This window comes from Magnolia sinica, chromosome 5 (assembly GCF_029962835.1).
Source record: "Magnolia sinica isolate HGM2019 chromosome 5, MsV1, whole genome shotgun sequence".
Taxonomy (NCBI): Eukaryota; Viridiplantae; Streptophyta; class Magnoliopsida; order Magnoliales; family Magnoliaceae; genus Magnolia; species Magnolia sinica.
This window is the reverse complement of record NC_080577.1, coordinates 101511132-101518301: the sequence shown is the minus strand read 5'-3', so window position 1 is coordinate 101518301 and position 7170 is coordinate 101511132.

Genomic DNA, 7170 nt, shown 5'->3' with positions numbered 1-7170 from the left:
GTAAAATAAGATTAATGTAGCCGTTTCAATTAAATGGGACGAGGCTTAGATGATGATGATAGTGATTTATAGCACGTGGCTCACCTTACAAGTGCAGCAACTTGATTTTTAGTTGAGAGCATATATATATTGGTATTTCTTTGATAAATGGTTGGATCTAGCAACAATGTGCCATGTTGCCACGTGTGATGTGTTAGAAAACCGCGGAAGTAAATTCTGAATCCAGATAACACAACAATAAGTAAATAAAAATAAAGTATGCAGAAGTACATACGATTTTTACATGAAAAAACCCTCGTGGGAAAAAATCACGGTACAAAGTGACAATGATCATTATTAAAGTGGAAAGCATAAGAAATGTATACACTTACAATCTAAAAAAATAAGAGAATCATTATTTTCTCCTCTTCAAATCCTAAAAATGTTAAAGCCCTAATTAGAATACCTTAATCCCTCGATTACACCCACATATATAGCATAATACCTGGAATAGGAAACTAATTGTGTAGATATGTAAAATTGTGTGCACCATTGATCTAACCATCGATTGAGCACCACATGTTTAATCACTCAAACATAGTCAAAAGTGTTTAGAGAGTTTACAAATATTTTTCGAATTCTGTCAAGATTGTCTAAAACAATTCAAAGATTAATCTTTATATATGAGACTCATTTGATCAATCAACTATGTTGTTTTATTTATTGAGACCATGTTCCATGTGTAAATTGAAGCCACTGACAACTTGATGTGTATATAATCTACCTTGTAGATGCACGAGCTTAATAAAATTTCTTCTAATAAACTCTTAGATTAGAATACTTCAACCTTTTTATCATTTAACTCTTTTACTTTGGACATGGATAGTCTCTTTTAACTGTTGTTTTGTTAAATGACATCATTAAAGAAGCTAAGGAAGAGTTCTTACAAAAACACAACTAAAAAAATCATTTCTTACATTGTTCAAAAATAAACATAGGAAGATAATCTACTTAGTTTTGCACCATGATGTCCAAATTCTACTATATCATTGCATATTTGTGTTAGTTGTTGAAAGGCATAGTTGTTGGAGAATCCCTCCCTTGCTCTTCCAGCCTTCGTTGTGTAAGAGATGCAAGTATACTTGCAAAGGCAGGAGCTCAAACATGAGGCAGATCCAAAGCTTAAGTGGACCATATCACTGAAAACAGAGGGTTGAATGCCTGCAGTTGAAAAGCATGAGTCCAGAAAGGAGACAGATGCAAAGAGCTCCAGTGGACCACACCACAGGAAACAGTGGGGATCTGCTTCCTGTTGTGTGGTTGACATGAGCTTTGGATCTGTCTCATTTTTCAGCTCATGCATTAGAATGAGCTGGTAAAAAGGATGGACGGCATGGATTAAACCATACATCATGATAGGCCCCACAAAGTCGGGTTATCAGGGATGTCTTAGATCTGAGCTTTCCATTTATTTATTTGGTAAAATATAAGTGGCCCAAGTAAGATCAACCGTTCTTACTGATGGGTCACAGTGGATTGTGACACGTGCACGACATCTGGACCACTCATCTGATGGGTCATCGCCAATGAGTGGCAGCCCTATCGCATTTACACAGCTCAACATGATTTCGTACAACATCTTGCATCCAGACCGTTGGTTTCATTTTTCTAATGTTTATTTCTATATGTGCATCCGTTCACTTGATGGACGGTTTGATTAGAATCATTAATGCAATAAATAAGGATTTGATCAAATTTCAGATGGGCCAGTGGGCCTGGAACCCGGCCCATTTCCATCCCTAATCCTGACCATTCACACTTTTGCCAGACTGCACCATTGGAGCAAGTAGGAATGTCCAACTGTAGTGATTTCTGGGGCATGACCTAGATGAATGGACCAGAATTTTCCACGTAGGGTATTAGCAGTCCGAAGTCACATGTCATACATTACAGTCAGGAAAGAAAAGATGCATGAATAGAAATTTCTTTTTTGCTACACCTCACAGAAAAGCTGCCACGTGTCGCGTAATATAAAGATTGACTCAGGTTGTGGTTTGCCCCATAGGCTGCTATGATGCATATGTGAAATCCACTCCGTCCATCAGGTTGTAACCCTCATCTTAACCGTACATGTAAAAAAGCAACGAATTACAAAACTCAGATGGGCCACACCAATGATAAACTGTAAAATTGAGTCGACTCAGTTTTGGATTAGGCTGATTTTTGTATATTCCTTTCATCCTGGCTAGTGAAATGTGATGAAGGGCTGTGATGAAAACTACACAACATGGTGGCCCCATACACAAACCTATGGTTGGTATCTCATCCCCGTTGTTCCACGTGCCTCGTGGGTCTGGATGATTTTTGGTCCCACGGTCTGATGGACGGAGTAGATTTCACTCATACAACATGGTGGGCCCGTGACTTTGATAAAAAATCAGGTCCGTTCGCTCGTTAGAATGGCTAGCCATGTATGGAAACAACGGACGGATTAAAATGTGTGGCCCACCTGATTCTTGTGCAGGTCCCATATTTTGTAAGGTTAGAATTTCTTACATGCATCCCACGTGGGGCCACCCAGCTTTAAACTAGGAAGTCTAAGGTTAGACGAGTTCTGTGAAAGCTACAGGAAGAGGTTGCGGTTCAAAGTAAAAAGGTTTTAAGGGTCATGTGATGAATGCAATGGCCACCTGATCCGTGAAGACATGGAAAGAAGATAATGCTTTCTCGTGATGAAAATCAAGGCCCTCCAAGCTTATTCTTTTAAGAACATCGCAACTAGAGATTTTGTCAATCCTACTGCTTACACTTATTTTCGGCGCCCATGTGTGGACCAATAAAAGATTATTACGAATTAAATTATTATTATTATTTTAAGATTATCTATATCGATATCGAAGAGTATCTTCGTTTGATCTTCCTCTAATGTTATGCATCCTATTATTGATGCAGAAGTGAAGACTCATACATGGAGAGCGAATACAAGGATGCCACGTAGTCATATGTATCAAGCTAAGTAATAAAGCGACATACTTAGCATGCTTATAAAAGATATGCCGATTTTATCATGTATCTGGCTATGATATAGTTAACGAGGTTGTTTATCACAGTCCTTCCAAAATGAAAAATCTTCCAGGAGATTTTATAACATTCGAGAAGGTTTCAAATATTGAAAGATCGAACTAATATCTAAACAAATCAGGTTGTGAATTGGTCTCAAATAAGGAGAGACAGACACATCAGCCATATTGGTCTCAATTCTATACACTAATAGTAATTAAAAGAATGGAAGAGCACGATGACCTAATCTGGTAGTTGTAGTTCAATTAGAATAAAGAGAATCTGAAAATTAGATCGGTATTACGTGTCAAATCCCTCTAGCACTTAAATGTAGGAGGTGGTTCGGTTTAAACCATCCAATAACTCAATTGGAGGAGGTGGGCCACCAGATGAGCGAACATGATTGATTTGAGGTTTGAGATTGGCTCCTGATTTTCTTAGCAGGTCCTAATCTTGGCCTATTTGTCTTCATCAGAAGAATCTTGGTAAAGATTAGAGAAGCCAATAGTTCTGAATCATGTGTAAAAAAAAAAAAAAAAAAAAAAAAGGGGTAAAAAAAAAGAACGATGACAGATGGTTTAAATTCAATATTCAAGTGTGGCCCACCTGATGGAGGGACCAGATTTGCTTTTAGATCAAGGCATGTTGCCACTTAATGTACGATTTGGATCCTCAAAATTCAAGTGGCCCACCATTGGTTTTTTCCAGACCCAGCATTGTGGACAGATAACTTCCTAGCTGAGCTATCCACATGCCACCAAAACCAAAAATAATTCTAACCATTGATCTCTTCTGATTGTATTGGTACATAGATTGAATGGCTAGGATTGTTAGTCGCAACTCATACTTTTCCCATGCATGGTCACGGTAGACTACGTATGCACTGTACAGGCTCTCAAACTACACAACTGGCCTATACTGGAAGATCCTAGCCATCCAATCTTCTCCACTTTTCCAATTCAATTGGAGAGTCCCTACTTTCTTCCTCTCAACTTTCTATTTGCAGGCCATCAATCCAACGGTTAGGATTATAGATATCTTTTGGACATGGCCATCTATCCTTTTAATTACACAAGTGATGGACGGATTGGATCCGTAACACATGTGCCATGGTAACATGAGATCCAAGCCATCCATCGCACGTGTTCCACCTCATAGATGTCATTGCCAAAAAAAAAAATGGGCTGGCCCACTGAGATGTTGTGCTGATGAATGAATAGCCTGTTTCAGGATCTAGATCATGATTTTTGCACGAGGGCATTTGGAAGATGGCATGAATTTTATGGATGGCTTGGATCTTGATTAGGTGGCCTGTTGGCATTTGAATAGATAAAATGTGTTGTGTATATATATATATATATATATATATATATAGAGAGAGAGAGAGAGAGAGAGAGAGAGAGAGAGAGAGAGAGAGAGAGAGAGAGTAAAGTCATGGAATAAGTATTTTTTTTAGAGCTGTTAATAGGCTGGCCGTTGGGCCCGAATATTAAATAGTTTCAGGCCCAGCGACAGAACAATTAGAAATTTTGATTTTGGCAGGCTACACCTCAGTCTATTGACAGGCCTAGTATTTTTATTTTTATTTTTATTGCAGAGAAGTACTTAAATAATAGTTATATATGATTTTAGAAAATTTTACAAAAAGAAAAAACCTGATTAATACAAAATTTATCTATTTTAAAGACGTTTATGAAGGGTTACCTTGATGATTATGTGAAATCTAACCAACTCATCTCATGTTAGGCCAAGGGCCCAAAAATCAGCTCTATTGCAATGAAATATTCGTGGACAATATGATTAAAAACAGTGTATAGGGCAAAGCTCACCTCCCAAACTGTTTCCATTTCATATAATTATCCCAGTAAGCCTTGTAAAAATCAAGGGTGGATGACTTTTCCTACTTTTTTCTTTGGTATGATCCACCAAAATCATAAGCTCAGCAGGCAGACTGAGTGGAGATAAGGTCTTGGTATCGATCCCTGGTGGGGGTGGCTAACCTAAGAAAACAGCCCAGAGAGAGATGCAGCCTTATTTTTATAGGCTCAACGCAATGATTATATGAGATACACTACTGTTAAATGACACACCAAAATTTAAGCGGATTCTAAAAATCAGGCCCATTTATGATTTAGGTGGACCATACCAAGGAAAATTGTGCAATCATTTTCCTGTACATTGTTTCCAATTATATGGTGCACCTAGTCACAGATGGAGTGCTTTTCAGTCCTTTGGCCTAGTATGAGGTGATGCACCTGATGGTAGGCTGGATTTTACATAAATATCATGGTGGGCCCACCCAAGCACTCAACCCTTTTGCTTGCACCCCACCCAACCAGCAGTTAAAGAATAAGGTAATGCTTTGATAATTATATGGATTAACGAAGCAACTTTTTTAAAAAGGTACTGCAACATACATAGAGAACTAAAGGGCTGGTTGAATGGGGAGTAAATTGGGGGGGAATGAAATGGAGGAAAATGAAATCTTCTCTTGTGAGAGAGAATTTGGAAGTAAATGGGGGTAAAATGCTTTCTTAAGCTCCTTGGAGAGGTGCAAGTAAACAAAGGTGCGGCTGCGCACTTGTCTACATGCTAATGATATTCCAAAACAATCAAATTATCAGCTACATCACTAAAAGCACACCAATAGAATGATCCAAACCGTCCAAAGATCAACCATCTAAATGAACGATTAAAAAACTTTGGCAAGTTGCTTATTTGCGATCCTTACATTTGTGGCCCACCCAAGACTCAAAATTTCCTCATTTTTACTGAAGTATATATTTCAATAGGCTTATTATAATCACTATATTAAATATCATATATGTACACTAATTTAGGATGTTAAAGTTAATTTGGGATATCACATATGTTCCCATGAATAAATTAAAAAATTTCAATCCATTCCAATTCCTCCCATTTACAAGCATCTAAACAAAATATCTGAATTTCAAATACATTTCATTTACTTCCATCCAAACACAATTGAGTAGGCAAATTTACCCTCAATACATTTACCTCCATTTGGCATTTACAAGCTCCAATCTACGTGCATTCAAATGTAAGTCTTTTACACTTACAGATCTCTCTCTGTCATGGAAACCAAATCTCACAATGCCTCACTTTTGTTGTCAATGGAAAAAAAATAAATAAATAAATAATTAAAAAAATAAAAAATAAAAAATTAGAGAGAGAGAGAAGGAAACATCAATCTCAAGTCTCAGATCTAGATCATCCCGTACCAAGCCTGACTGGTAAAATAAATGGGACAGCTTATTCTGCTTTGGACCCTACTCAGACCTAACCAATATTTCAATGGGTATGATCTGGGACCAAATTATAAACCTGATTATTAAATGAGTCCGGCCCAGAACCACCTACCTCAAACTGACCACTTTCCACCCATAATCGTAATGACACCATTCTGACGCTAGATTTCACTTCTGTAGAGTAGATGGGGCTCGAGTTTTTTTAGATAGTGTATGATTATAGTGTGACCCACCTAATGGACGGTTTGTATCACAGTATTACTCCAACATGGTCGCTCGTGCAGACAGCTAGCTGCATTTACCCATTTATCTAGGGAAATCTTAGAAAATGTTCAAAGTAGGGCAGAAATGATTTCTCGTGGTTCAAGAGCATCACCCAAAGGGGGCTTTTGAAAGGCCGCAACGTGGACACCAATGCCCTGTCCATTTAGCTAGCGCTTCCAATGGATAAAGACCCGGACGCAGCCCCCCCACTTTAAACCCCAACCATCCATCATTATAAAGTTGAGATTCAAAAAGCTTTGTACTTGGAGTTCCAACTTCAAAAATGCATTCAAGTGTCTAAATTCATTTACGCATATCCAAATAAATGCTAAGCTTAACTTAATCTTAAATTCTAATGAGTGAGGACTGCATGGCCCACTAGCCAAGACCATTGATCTGCTGCTTCCCATTGCAGAGCAATGCACCACTGATCTTCTGGGCTGGAATATCTTAGCAACTGCTCTGCAATTTGTAGGCCACAAATCTAATGGTCAGGGACCTGGGATTTTCCAGTCAGGAGATCTTTTGGGAATACACCAATGGTATGGATTGCCAGGCCATATGTCCCACCTTAAGGAAATATAGAAAAGTCTCCAAT